Raw genomic sequence first — 9759 nt, forward strand, 5'->3', positions numbered from 1 at the left:
GCCCATAGGAAAGGAGGAGGAGCTGTCAACGGGCATTCTAAGCTGAATGTGCCTGCTCTCGTCAGATCGCGGCCGCCAGCCAGCTTGAGGCCTGGCAAGTACCAGTATGGGTGACCGGCTGGGAATCCCAGGTCCCGTTGACTTTTAAGGCCGTGAGTAGGTTGCTTTCCTTTTCGGAGGTGCGTTCGCACTGCAGAAAGCCCATAGGAAAGGAGGAGGAGCTGTCAACGGGCATTCTAAGCTGAATGTGCCTGCTCTCGTCAGATCGCGGCCGCCAGCCAGCTTGAGGCCTGGCAAGTACCAGTATGGGTGACCGGCTGGGAATCCCAGGTCCCGTTGACTTTTAAGGCCGTGAGTAGGTTTCTTTCCTTTTCGGAGGTGCGTTCGCACTGCAGAAAGCCCATAGGAAAGGAGGAGGAGCTGTCAACGGGCATTCTAAGCTGAATGTGCCTGCTCTCGTCAGATTGCGGCCGCCAGCCAGCTTGAGGCCTGGCAAGTACCAGTATGGGTGACCGGCTGGGAATCCCAGGTCCCGTTGACTTTTAAGGCCGTGAGTAGGTTTCTTTCCTTTTCGGAGGTGCGTTCGCACTGCAGAAAGCCCATAGGAAAGGAGGAGGAGCTGTCAACGGGCATTCTAAGCTGAATGTGCCTGCTCTCGTCAGATCGCGGCCGCCAGCCAGCTTGAGGCCTGGCAAGTACCAGTATGGGTGACCGGCTGGGAATCCCAGGTCCCGTTGACTTTTAAGGCCGTGAGTAGGTTTCTTTCCTTTTCGGAGGTGCGTTCGCACTGCAGAAAGCCCATAGGAAAGGAGGAGGAGCTGTCAACGGGAATTCTAAGCTGAATGTGCCTGCTCTCGTCAGATCGCAGCCGCCAGCCAGCTTGAGGCCTGGCAAGTACCAGTATGGGTGACCGGCTGGGAATCCCAGGTCCCGTTGACTTTTAAGGCCGTGAGTAGGTTTCTTTCCTTTTCGGAGGTGCGTTCGCACTGCAGAAAGCCCATAGGAAAGGAGGAGGAGCTGTCAACGGGCATTCTAAGCTGAATGTGCCTGCTCTCGTCAGATCGCGGCCGCCAGCCAGCTTGAGACCTGGCAAGTACCAGTATGGGTGACCGGCTGGGAATCCCAGGTCCCGTTGACTTTTAAGGCCGTGAGTAGGTTGCTTTCCTTTTCGGAGGTGCGTTCGCACTGCAGAAAGCCCATAGGAAAGGAGGCGGAGCTGTCAACGGGCATTCTAAGCTGAATGTGCCTGCTCTCGTCAGATCGCGGCCGCCAGCCAGCTTGAGGCCTGGCAAGTACCAGTATGGGTGACCGGCTGGGAATCCCAGGTGCCGTTGACTTTTAAGGCCGTGAGTAGGTTTCTTTCCTTTTCGGAAGTGCGTTCGCACTGCAGAAAGCCCATAGGAAAGGAGGAGGAGCTGTCAACGGGCATTCTAAGCTGAATGTGCCTGCTCTCGTCAGATCGCGGCCGCCAGCCAGCTTGAGGCCTGGCAAGTACCAGTATGGGTGACCGGCTGGGAATCCCAGGTCCCGTTGACTTTTAAGGCCGTGAGTAGGTTTCTTTCCTTTTCGGAGGTGCGTTCGCACTGCAGAAAGCCCATAGGAAAGGAGGAGGAGCTGTCAACGGGCATTCTAAGCTGAATGTGCCTGCTCTCGTCAGATCGCGGCCGCCAGCCAGCTTGAGGCCTGGCAAGTACCAGTATGGGTGACCGGCTGGGAATCCCAGGTCCGTTGACTTTTAAGGCCGTGAGTAGGTTGCTTTCCTTTTCGGAGGTGCGTTCGCACTGCAGAAAGCCCATAGGAAAGGAGGAGGAGCTGTCAACGGGCATTCTAAGCTGAATGTGCCTGCTCTCGTCAGATCGCGGCCGCCAGCCAGCTTGAGGCCTGGCAAGTACCAGTATGGGTGACCGGCTGGGAATCCCAGGTCCCGTTGACTTTTAAGGCCGTGAGTAGGTTTCTTTCCTTTTCGGAGGTGCGTTCGCACTGCAGAAAGCCCATAGGAAAGGAGGAGGAGCTGTCAACGGGCATTCTAAGCTGAATGTGCCTGCTCTCGTCAGATCGCGGCCGCCAGCCAGCTTGAGGCCTGGCAAGTACCAGTATGGGTGACCGGCTGGGAATCCCAGGTCCCGTTGACTTTTAAGGCCGTGAGTAGGTTTCTTTCCGTTTCGGAGGTGCGTACGCACTGCAGAAAGCCCATAGGAAAGGAGGAGGAGCTGTCAACGGGCATTCTAAGCTGAATGTGCCTGCTCTCGTCAGATCGCGGCCGCCAGCCAGCTTGAGGCCTGGCAAGTACCAGTATGGGTGACCGGCTGGGAATCCCAGGTCCCGTTGACTTTTAAGGCCGTGAGTAGGTTGCTTTCCTTTTCGGAGGTGCGTTCGCACTGCAGAAAGCCCATAGGAAAGGAGGAGGAGCTGTCAACGGGCATTCTAAGCTGAATGTGCCTGCTCTCGTCAGATCGCGGCCGCCAGCCAGCTTGAGGCCTGGCAAGTACCAGTATGGGTGACCGGCTGGGAATCCCAGGTCCCGTTGACTTTTAAGGCCGTGAGTAGGTTGCTTTCCTTTTCGGAGGTGCGTTCGCACTGCAGAAAGCCCATAGGAAAGGAGGAGGAGCTGTCAACGGGCATTCTAAGCTGAATGTGCCTGCTCTCGTCAGATCGCGGCCGCCAGCCAGCTTGAGGCCTGGCAAGTACCAGTATGGGTGACCGGCTGGGAATCCCAGGTCCCGTTGACTTTTAAGGCCGTGAGTAGGTTTCTTTCCTTTTCGGAGGTGCGTTCGCACTGCAGAAAGCCCATAGGAAAGGAGGAGGAGCTGTCAACGGGCATTCTAAGCTGAATGTGCCTGCTCTCGTCAGATTGCGGCCGCCAGCCAGCTTGAGGCCTGGCAAGTACCAGTATGGGTGACCGGCTGGGAATCCCAGGTCCCGTTGACTTTTAAGGCCGTGAGTAGGTTTCTTTCCTTTTCGGAGGTGCGTTCGCACTGCAGAAAGCCCATAGGAAAGGAGGAGGAGCTGTCAACGGGCATTCTAAGCTGAATGTGCCTGCTCTCGTCAGATCGCGGCCGCCAGCCAGCTTGAGGCCTGGCAAGTACCAGTATGGGTGACCGGCTGGGAATCCCAGGTCCCGTTGACTTTTAAGGCCGTGAGTAGGTTTCTTTCCTTTTCGGAGGTGCGTTCGCACTGCAGAAAGCCCATAGGAAAGGAGGAGGAGCTGTCAACGGGAATTCTAAGCTGAATGTGCCTGCTCTCGTCAGATCGCAGCCGCCAGCCAGCTTGAGGCCTGGCAAGTACCAGTATGGGTGACCGGCTGGGAATCCCAGGTCCCGTTGACTTTTAAGGCCGTGAGTAGGTTTCTTTCCTTTTCGGAGGTGCGTTCGCACTGCAGAAAGCCCATAGGAAAGGAGGAGGAGCTGTCAACGGGCATTCTAAGCTGAATGTGCCTGCTCTCGTCAGATCGCGGCCGCCAGCCAGCTTGAGACCTGGCAAGTACCAGTATGGGTGACCGGCTGGGAATCCCAGGTCCCGTTGACTTTTAAGGCCGTGAGTAGGTTGCTTTCCTTTTCGGAGGTGCGTTCGCACTGCAGAAAGCCCATAGGAAAGGAGGAGGAGCTGTCAACGGGCATTCTAAGCTGAATGTGCCTGCTCTCGTCAGATCGCGGCCGTCAGCCAGCTTGAGGCCTGGCAAGTACCAGTATGGGTGACCGGCTGGGAATCCCAGGTCCCGTTGACTTTTAAGGCCGTGAGTAGGTTTCTTTCCTTTTCGGAGGTGCGTTCGCACTGCAGAAAGCCCATAGGAAAGGAGGAGGAGCTGTCAACGGGAATTCTAAGCTGAATGTGCCTGCTCTCGTCAGATCGCGGCCGCCAGCCAGCTTGAGGCCTGGCAAGTACCAGTATGGGTGACCGGCTGGGAATCCCAGGTCCCGTTGACTTTTAAGGCCGTGAGTAGGTTTCTTTCCTTTTCGGAGGTGCGTTCGCACTGCAGAAAGCCCATAGGAAAGGAGGAGGAGCTGTCAACGGGCATTCTAAGCTGAATGTGCCTGCTCTCGTCAGATCGCGGCCGCCAGCCAGCTTGAGGCCTGGCAAGTGCCAGTATGGGTGACCGGCTGGGAATCCCAGGTCCCGTTGACTTTTAAGGCCGTGAGTAGGTTGCTTTCCTTTTCGGAGGTGCGTTCGCACTGCAGAAAGCCCATAGGAAAGGAGGAGGAGCTGTCAACGGGCATTCTAAGCTGAATGTGCCTGCTCTCGTCAGATCGCGGCCGCCAGCCAGCTTGAGGCCTGGCAAGTACCAGTATGGGTGACCGGCTGGGAATCCCAGGTCCCGTTGACTTTTAAGGCCGTGAGTATGTTGCTTTCCTTTTCGGAGGTGCGTTCGCACTGCAGAAAGCCCATAGGAAAGGAGGAGGAGCTGTCAACAGGCATTCTAAGCTGAATGTGCCTGCTCTTGTCAGATCGCGGCCGCCAGCCAGCTTGAGGCCTGGCAAGTACCAGTATGGGTGACCGGCTGGGAATCCCAGGTCCCGTTGACTTTTAAGGCCGTGAGTAGGTTTCTTTCCTTTTCGGAGGTGCGTTCGCACTGCAGAAAGCCCATAGGAAAGGAGGAGGAGCTGTCAACGGGCATTCTAAGCTGAATGTGCCTGCTCTCGTCAGATCGCGGCCGCCAGCCAGCTTGAGGCCTGGCAAGTACCAGTATGGGTGACCGGCTGGGAATCCCAGGTCCCGTTGACTTTTAAGGCCGTGAGTAGGTTGCTTTCCTTTTCGGAGGTGCGTTCGCACTGCAGAAAGCCCATAGGAAAGGAGGAGGAGCTGTCAACGGGCATTCTAAGCTGAATGTGCCTGCTCTCGTCAGATCGCGGCCGCCAGCCAGCTTGAGGCCTGGCAAGTACCAGTATGGGTGACCGGCTGGGAATCCCAGGTCCCGTTGACTTTTAAGGCCGTGAGTAGGTTTCTTTCCTTTTCGGAGGTGCGTTCGCACTGCAGAAAGCCCATAGGAAAGGAGGAGGAGCTGTCAACGGGAATTCTAAGCTGAATGTGCCTGCTCTCGTCAGATCGCGGCCGCCAGCCAGCTTGAGGCCTGGCAAGTACCAGTATGGGTGACCGGCTGGGAATCCCAGGTCCCGTTGACTTTTAAGGCCGTGAGTAGGTTTCTTTCCTTTTCGGAGGTGCGTTCGCACTGCAGAAAGCCCATAGGAAAGGAGGAGGAGGAGCTGTCAACAAGCTTTCTAAGCTGAATGTGCCTGCTCTCGTCAGATCGCGGCCGCCAGCCAGCTTGAGGCCTGGCAAGTACCAGTATGGGTGACCGGCTGGGAATCCCAGGTCCCGTTGACTTTTAAGGCCGTGAGTAGGTTGCTTTCCTTTTCGGAGGTGCGTTCGCACTGCAGAAAGCCCATAGGAAAGGAGGAGGAGCTGTCAACGGGCATTCTAAGCTGAATGTGCCTGCTCTCGTCAGATCGCGGCCGCCAGCCAGCTTGAGGCCTGGCAAGTACCAGTATGGGTGACCGGCTGCGAATCCCAGGTCCCGTTGACTTTTAAGGCCGTGAGTAGGTTTCTTTTCTTTTCGGAGGTGCGTTCGCACTGCAGAAAGCCCATAGGAAAGGAGGAGGAGCTGTCAACGGGCATTCTAAGCTGAATGTGCCTGCTCTCGTCAGATTGCGGCCGCCAGCCAGCTTGAGGCCTGGCAAGTACCAGTATGGGTGACCGGCTGGGAATCCCAGGTCCCGTTGACTTTTAAGGCCGTGAGTAGGTTTCTTTCCTTTTCGGAGGTGCGTTCGCACTGCAGAAAGCCCATAGGAAAGGAGGCGGAGCTGTCAACGGGCATTCTAAGCTGAATGTGCCTGCTCTCGTCAGATCGCGGCCGCCAGCCAGCTTGAGGCCTGGCAAGTACCAGTATGGGTGACCGGCTGGGAATCCCAGGTCCCGTTGACTTTTAAGGCCGTGAGTAGGTTTCTTTCCTTTTCGGAAGTGCGTTCGCACTGCAGAAAGCCCATAGGAAAGGAGGAGGAGCTGTCAACGGGCATTCTAAGCTGAATGTGCCTGCTCTCGTCAGATCGCGGCCGCCAGCCAGCTTGAGGCCTGGCAAGTACCAGTATGGGTGACCGGCTGGGAATCCCAGGTCCCGTTGACTTTTAAGGCCGTGAGTAGGTTTCTTTCCTTTTCGGAGGTGCGTTCGCACTGCAGAAAGCCCATAGGAAAGGAGGAGGAGCTGTCAACGGGCATTCTAAGCTGAATGTGCCTGCTCTCGTCAGATCGCGGCTGCCAGCCAGCTTGAGGCCTGGCAAGTACCAGTATGGGTGACCGGCTGGGAATCCCAGGTCCCGTTGACTTTTAAGGCCGTGAGTAGGTTTCTTTCCTTTTCGGAGGTGCGTTCGCACTGCAGAAAGCCCATAGGAAAGGAGGAGGAGCTGTCAACGGGCATTCTAAGCTGAATGTGCCTGCTCTCGTCAGATCGCGGCCGCCAGCCAGCTTGAGGCCTGGCAAGTACCAGTATGGGTGACCGGCTGGGAATCCCAGGTCCCGTTGACTTTTAAGGCCGTGAGTAGGTTTCTTTCCTTTTCGGAGGTGCGTTCGCACTGCAGAAAGCCCATAGGAAAGGAGGAGGAGCTGTCAACGGGAATTCTAAGCTGAATGTGCCTGCTCTCGTCAGATCGCGGCCGCCAGCCAGCTTGAGGCCTGGCAAGTACCAGTATGGGTGACCGGCTGGGAATCCCAGGTCCCGTTGACTTTTAAGGCCGTGAGTAGGTTTCTTTCCTTTTCGGAGGTGCGTTCGCACTGCAGAAAGCCCATAGGAAAGGAGGAGGAGCTGTCAACGGGCATTCTAAGCTGAATGTGCCTGCTCTCGTCAGATCGCGGCCGCCAGCCAGCTTGAGACCTGGCAAGTACCAGTATGGGTGACCGGCTGGGAATCCCAGGTCCCGTTGACTTTTAAGGCCGTGAGTAGGTTGCTTTCCTTTTCGGAGGTGCGTTCGCACTGCAGAAAGCCCATAGGAAAGGAGGAGGAGCTGTCAACGGGCATTCTAAGCTGAATGTGCCTGCTCTCGTCAGATCACGGCCGTCAGCCAGCTTGAGGCCTGGCAAGTACCAGTATGGGTGACCGGCTGGGAATCCCAGGTCCCGTTGACTTTTAAGGCCGTGAGTAGGTTTCTTTCCTTTTCGGAGGTGCGTTCGCACTGCAGAAAGCCCATAGGAAAGGAGGAGGAGCTGTCAACGGGAATTCTAAGCTGAATGTGCCTGCTCTCGTCAGATCGCGGCCGCCAGCCAGCTTGAGGCCTGGCAAGTACCAGTATGGGTGACCGGCTGGGAATCCCAGGTCCCGTTGACTTTTAAGGCCGTGAGTAGGTTTCTTTCCTTTTCGGAGGTGCGTTCGCACTGCAGAAAGCCCATAGGAAAGGAGGAGGAGCTGTCAACGGGCATTCTAAGCTGAATGTGCCTGCTCTCGTCAGATCGCGGCCGCCAGCCAGCTTGAGGCCTTGCAAGTGCCAGTATGGGTGACCGGCTGGGAATCCCAGGTCCCGTTGACTTTTAAGGCCGTGAGTAGGTTGCTTTCCTTTTCGGAGGTGCGTTCGCACTGCAGAAAGCCCATAGGAAAGGAGGAGGAGCTGTCAACGGGCATTCTAAGCTGAATGTGCCTGCTCTCGTCAGATCGCGGCCGCCAGCCAGCTTGAGGCCTGGCAAGTACCAGTATGGGTGACCGGCTGGGAATCCCAGGTCCCGTTGACTTTTAAGGCCGTGAGTAGGTTTCTTTCCTTTTCGGAGGTGCGTTCGCACTGCAGAAAGCCCATAGGAAAGGAGGAGGAGCTGTCAACAGGCATTCTAAGCTGAATGTGCCTGCTCTCGTCAGATCGCGGCCGCCAGCCAGCTTGAGGCCTGGCAAGTACCAGTATGGGTGACCGGCTGGGAATCCCAGGTCCCGTTGACTTTTAAGGCCGTGAGTAGGTTTCTTTCCGTTTCGGAGGTGCGTTCGCACTGCAGAAAGCCCATAGGAAAGGAGGAGGAGCTGTCAATGGGCATTCTAAGCTGAATGTGCCTGCTCTCGTCAGATCGCGGCCGCCAGCCAGCTTGAGGCCTGGCAAGTACCAGTATGGGTGACCGGCTGGGAATCCCAGGTCCCGTTGACTTTTAAGGCCGTGAGTAGGTTTCTTTCCGTTTCGGAGGTGCGTTCGCACTGCAGAAAGCCCATAGGAAAGGAGGAGGAGCTGTCAACGGGCATTCTAAGCTGAATGTGCCTGCTCTCGTCAGATCGCGGCCGCCAGCCAGCTTGAGGCCTGGCAAGTACCAGTATGGGTGACCGGCTGGGAATCCCAGGTCCCGTTGACTTTTAAGGCCGTGAGTATGTTGCTTTCCTTTTCGGAGGTGCGTTCGCACTGCAGAAAGCCCATAGGAAAGGAGGAGGAGCTGTCAACAGGCATTCTAAGCTGAATGTGCCTGCTCTTGTCAGATCGCGGCCGCCAGCCAGCTTGAGGCCTGGCAAGTACCAGTATGGGTGACCGGCTGGGAATCCCAGGTCCCGTTGACTTTTAAGGCCGTGAGTAGGTTTCTTTCCTTTTCGGAGGTGCGTTCGCACTGCAGAAAGCCCATAGGAAAGGAGGAGGAGCTGTCAACGGGCATTCTAAGCTGAATGTGCCTGCTCTCGTCAGATCGCGGCCGCCAGCCAGCTTGAGGCCTGGCAAGTACCAGTATGGGTGACCGGCTGGGAATCCCAGGTCCCGTTGACTTTTAAGGCCGTGAGTAGGTTGCTTTCCTTTTCGGAGGTGCGTTCGCACTGCAGAAAGCCCATAGGAAAGGAGGAGGAGCTGTCAACGGGCATTCTAAGCTGAATGTGCCTGCTCTCGTCAGATCGCGGCCGCCAGCCAGCTTGAGGCCTGGCAAGTACCAGTATGGGTGACCGGCTGGGAATCCCAGGTCCCGTTGACTTTTAAGGCCGTGAGTAGGTTTCTTTCCTTTTCGGAGGTGCGTTCGCACTGCAGAAAGCCCATAGGAAAGGAGGAGGAGCTGTCAACGGGAATTCTAAGCTGAATGTGCCTGCTCTCGTCAGATCGCGGCCGCCAGCCAGCTTGAGGCCTGGCAAGTACCAGTATGGGTGACCGGCTGGGAATCCCAGGTCCCGTTGACTTTTAAGGCCGTGAGTAGGTTTCTTTCCTTTTCGGAGGTGCGTTCGCACTGCAGAAAGCCCATAGGAAAGGAGGAGGAGGAGCTGTCAACGGGCTTTCTAAGCTGAATGTGCCTGCTCTCGTCAGATCGCGGCCGCCAGCCAGCTTGAGGCCTGGCAAGTACCAGTATGGGTGACCGGCTGGGAATCCCAGGTCCCGTTGACTTTTAAGGCCGTGAGTAGGTTGCTTTCCTTTTCGGAGGTGCGTTCGCACTGCAGAAAGCCCATAGGAAAGGAGGAGGAGCTGTCAACGGGCATTCTAAGCTGAATGTGCCTGCTCTCGTCAGATCGCGGCCGCCAGCCAGCTTGAGGCCTGGCAAGTACCAGTATGGGTGACCGGCTGCGAATCCCAGGTCCCGTTGACTTTTAAGGCCGTGAGTAGGTTTCTTTTCTTTTCGGAGGTGCGTTCGCACTGCAGAAAGCCCATAGGAAAGGAGGAGGAGCTGTCAACGGGCATTCTAAGCTGAATGTGCCTGCTCTCGTCAGATTGCGGCCGCCAGCCAGCTTGAGGCCTGGCAAGTACCAGTATGGGTGACCGGCTGGGAATCCCAGGTCCCGTTGACTTTTAAGGCCGTGAGTAGGTTTCTTTCCTTTTCGGAGGTGCGTTCGCACTGCAGAAAGCC

At 56.7% G+C, this 9759-nt stretch overlaps 44 pseudogenes; all 44 read left to right on the plus strand.

The window, feature by feature from the left end:
• Positions 1-24: 24 nt before the first annotated feature.
• On the plus strand, positions 25-143 carry LOC136602779 (5S ribosomal RNA; annotated as a pseudogene).
• An 80-nt stretch (positions 144-223) lies between these two features.
• On the plus strand, positions 224-342 carry LOC136602780 (5S ribosomal RNA; annotated as a pseudogene).
• An 80-nt stretch (positions 343-422) lies between these two features.
• On the plus strand, positions 423-541 carry LOC136602708 (5S ribosomal RNA; annotated as a pseudogene).
• An 80-nt stretch (positions 542-621) lies between these two features.
• LOC136602781 (5S ribosomal RNA) lies at positions 622-740 on the plus strand (annotated as a pseudogene).
• An 80-nt stretch (positions 741-820) lies between these two features.
• Positions 821-939, plus strand: LOC136602634 (5S ribosomal RNA; annotated as a pseudogene).
• An 80-nt stretch (positions 940-1019) lies between these two features.
• On the plus strand, positions 1020-1138 carry LOC136602680 (5S ribosomal RNA; annotated as a pseudogene).
• Positions 1139-1218: 80 nt separating this feature from the next.
• LOC136602689 (5S ribosomal RNA) lies at positions 1219-1337 on the plus strand (annotated as a pseudogene).
• An 80-nt stretch (positions 1338-1417) lies between these two features.
• On the plus strand, positions 1418-1536 carry LOC136602493 (5S ribosomal RNA; annotated as a pseudogene).
• A 278-nt stretch (positions 1537-1814) lies between these two features.
• Positions 1815-1933, plus strand: LOC136602494 (5S ribosomal RNA; annotated as a pseudogene).
• An 80-nt stretch (positions 1934-2013) lies between these two features.
• Positions 2014-2132, plus strand: LOC136602495 (5S ribosomal RNA; annotated as a pseudogene).
• An 80-nt stretch (positions 2133-2212) lies between these two features.
• On the plus strand, positions 2213-2331 carry LOC136602496 (5S ribosomal RNA; annotated as a pseudogene).
• An 80-nt stretch (positions 2332-2411) lies between these two features.
• LOC136602497 (5S ribosomal RNA) lies at positions 2412-2530 on the plus strand (annotated as a pseudogene).
• An 80-nt stretch (positions 2531-2610) lies between these two features.
• Positions 2611-2729, plus strand: LOC136602499 (5S ribosomal RNA; annotated as a pseudogene).
• An 80-nt stretch (positions 2730-2809) lies between these two features.
• Positions 2810-2928, plus strand: LOC136602709 (5S ribosomal RNA; annotated as a pseudogene).
• An 80-nt stretch (positions 2929-3008) lies between these two features.
• Positions 3009-3127, plus strand: LOC136602500 (5S ribosomal RNA; annotated as a pseudogene).
• Positions 3128-3207: 80 nt separating this feature from the next.
• On the plus strand, positions 3208-3326 carry LOC136602635 (5S ribosomal RNA; annotated as a pseudogene).
• An 80-nt stretch (positions 3327-3406) lies between these two features.
• Positions 3407-3525, plus strand: LOC136602682 (5S ribosomal RNA; annotated as a pseudogene).
• Positions 3526-3605: 80 nt separating this feature from the next.
• Positions 3606-3724, plus strand: LOC136602535 (5S ribosomal RNA; annotated as a pseudogene).
• Positions 3725-3804: 80 nt separating this feature from the next.
• Positions 3805-3923, plus strand: LOC136602663 (5S ribosomal RNA; annotated as a pseudogene).
• An 80-nt stretch (positions 3924-4003) lies between these two features.
• LOC136602731 (5S ribosomal RNA) lies at positions 4004-4122 on the plus strand (annotated as a pseudogene).
• Positions 4123-4202: 80 nt separating this feature from the next.
• LOC136602502 (5S ribosomal RNA) lies at positions 4203-4321 on the plus strand (annotated as a pseudogene).
• A 279-nt stretch (positions 4322-4600) lies between these two features.
• Positions 4601-4719, plus strand: LOC136602503 (5S ribosomal RNA; annotated as a pseudogene).
• An 80-nt stretch (positions 4720-4799) lies between these two features.
• Positions 4800-4918, plus strand: LOC136602504 (5S ribosomal RNA; annotated as a pseudogene).
• An 80-nt stretch (positions 4919-4998) lies between these two features.
• On the plus strand, positions 4999-5117 carry LOC136602664 (5S ribosomal RNA; annotated as a pseudogene).
• A 282-nt stretch (positions 5118-5399) lies between these two features.
• On the plus strand, positions 5400-5518 carry LOC136602718 (5S ribosomal RNA; annotated as a pseudogene).
• Positions 5519-5598: 80 nt separating this feature from the next.
• On the plus strand, positions 5599-5717 carry LOC136602711 (5S ribosomal RNA; annotated as a pseudogene).
• Positions 5718-5797: 80 nt separating this feature from the next.
• LOC136602505 (5S ribosomal RNA) lies at positions 5798-5916 on the plus strand (annotated as a pseudogene).
• Positions 5917-5996: 80 nt separating this feature from the next.
• On the plus strand, positions 5997-6115 carry LOC136602506 (5S ribosomal RNA; annotated as a pseudogene).
• Positions 6116-6195: 80 nt separating this feature from the next.
• LOC136602636 (5S ribosomal RNA) lies at positions 6196-6314 on the plus strand (annotated as a pseudogene).
• An 80-nt stretch (positions 6315-6394) lies between these two features.
• On the plus strand, positions 6395-6513 carry LOC136602507 (5S ribosomal RNA; annotated as a pseudogene).
• Positions 6514-6593: 80 nt separating this feature from the next.
• LOC136602665 (5S ribosomal RNA) lies at positions 6594-6712 on the plus strand (annotated as a pseudogene).
• An 80-nt stretch (positions 6713-6792) lies between these two features.
• Positions 6793-6911, plus strand: LOC136602683 (5S ribosomal RNA; annotated as a pseudogene).
• Positions 6912-6991: 80 nt separating this feature from the next.
• LOC136602696 (5S ribosomal RNA) lies at positions 6992-7110 on the plus strand (annotated as a pseudogene).
• An 80-nt stretch (positions 7111-7190) lies between these two features.
• Positions 7191-7309, plus strand: LOC136602667 (5S ribosomal RNA; annotated as a pseudogene).
• A 279-nt stretch (positions 7310-7588) lies between these two features.
• LOC136602508 (5S ribosomal RNA) lies at positions 7589-7707 on the plus strand (annotated as a pseudogene).
• An 80-nt stretch (positions 7708-7787) lies between these two features.
• On the plus strand, positions 7788-7906 carry LOC136602727 (5S ribosomal RNA; annotated as a pseudogene).
• An 80-nt stretch (positions 7907-7986) lies between these two features.
• LOC136602650 (5S ribosomal RNA) lies at positions 7987-8105 on the plus strand (annotated as a pseudogene).
• An 80-nt stretch (positions 8106-8185) lies between these two features.
• LOC136602509 (5S ribosomal RNA) lies at positions 8186-8304 on the plus strand (annotated as a pseudogene).
• A 279-nt stretch (positions 8305-8583) lies between these two features.
• On the plus strand, positions 8584-8702 carry LOC136602511 (5S ribosomal RNA; annotated as a pseudogene).
• Positions 8703-8782: 80 nt separating this feature from the next.
• On the plus strand, positions 8783-8901 carry LOC136602513 (5S ribosomal RNA; annotated as a pseudogene).
• Positions 8902-8981: 80 nt separating this feature from the next.
• Positions 8982-9100, plus strand: LOC136602668 (5S ribosomal RNA; annotated as a pseudogene).
• An 83-nt stretch (positions 9101-9183) lies between these two features.
• Positions 9184-9302, plus strand: LOC136602698 (5S ribosomal RNA; annotated as a pseudogene).
• An 80-nt stretch (positions 9303-9382) lies between these two features.
• On the plus strand, positions 9383-9501 carry LOC136602719 (5S ribosomal RNA; annotated as a pseudogene).
• An 80-nt stretch (positions 9502-9581) lies between these two features.
• On the plus strand, positions 9582-9700 carry LOC136602712 (5S ribosomal RNA; annotated as a pseudogene).
• Positions 9701-9759: the final 59 nt, after the last annotated feature.

This window comes from Eleutherodactylus coqui, unplaced genomic scaffold (assembly GCF_035609145.1).
Source record: "Eleutherodactylus coqui strain aEleCoq1 unplaced genomic scaffold, aEleCoq1.hap1 HAP1_SCAFFOLD_539, whole genome shotgun sequence".
In the NCBI taxonomy this organism is placed as follows: Eukaryota; Metazoa; Chordata; class Amphibia; order Anura; family Eleutherodactylidae; genus Eleutherodactylus; species Eleutherodactylus coqui.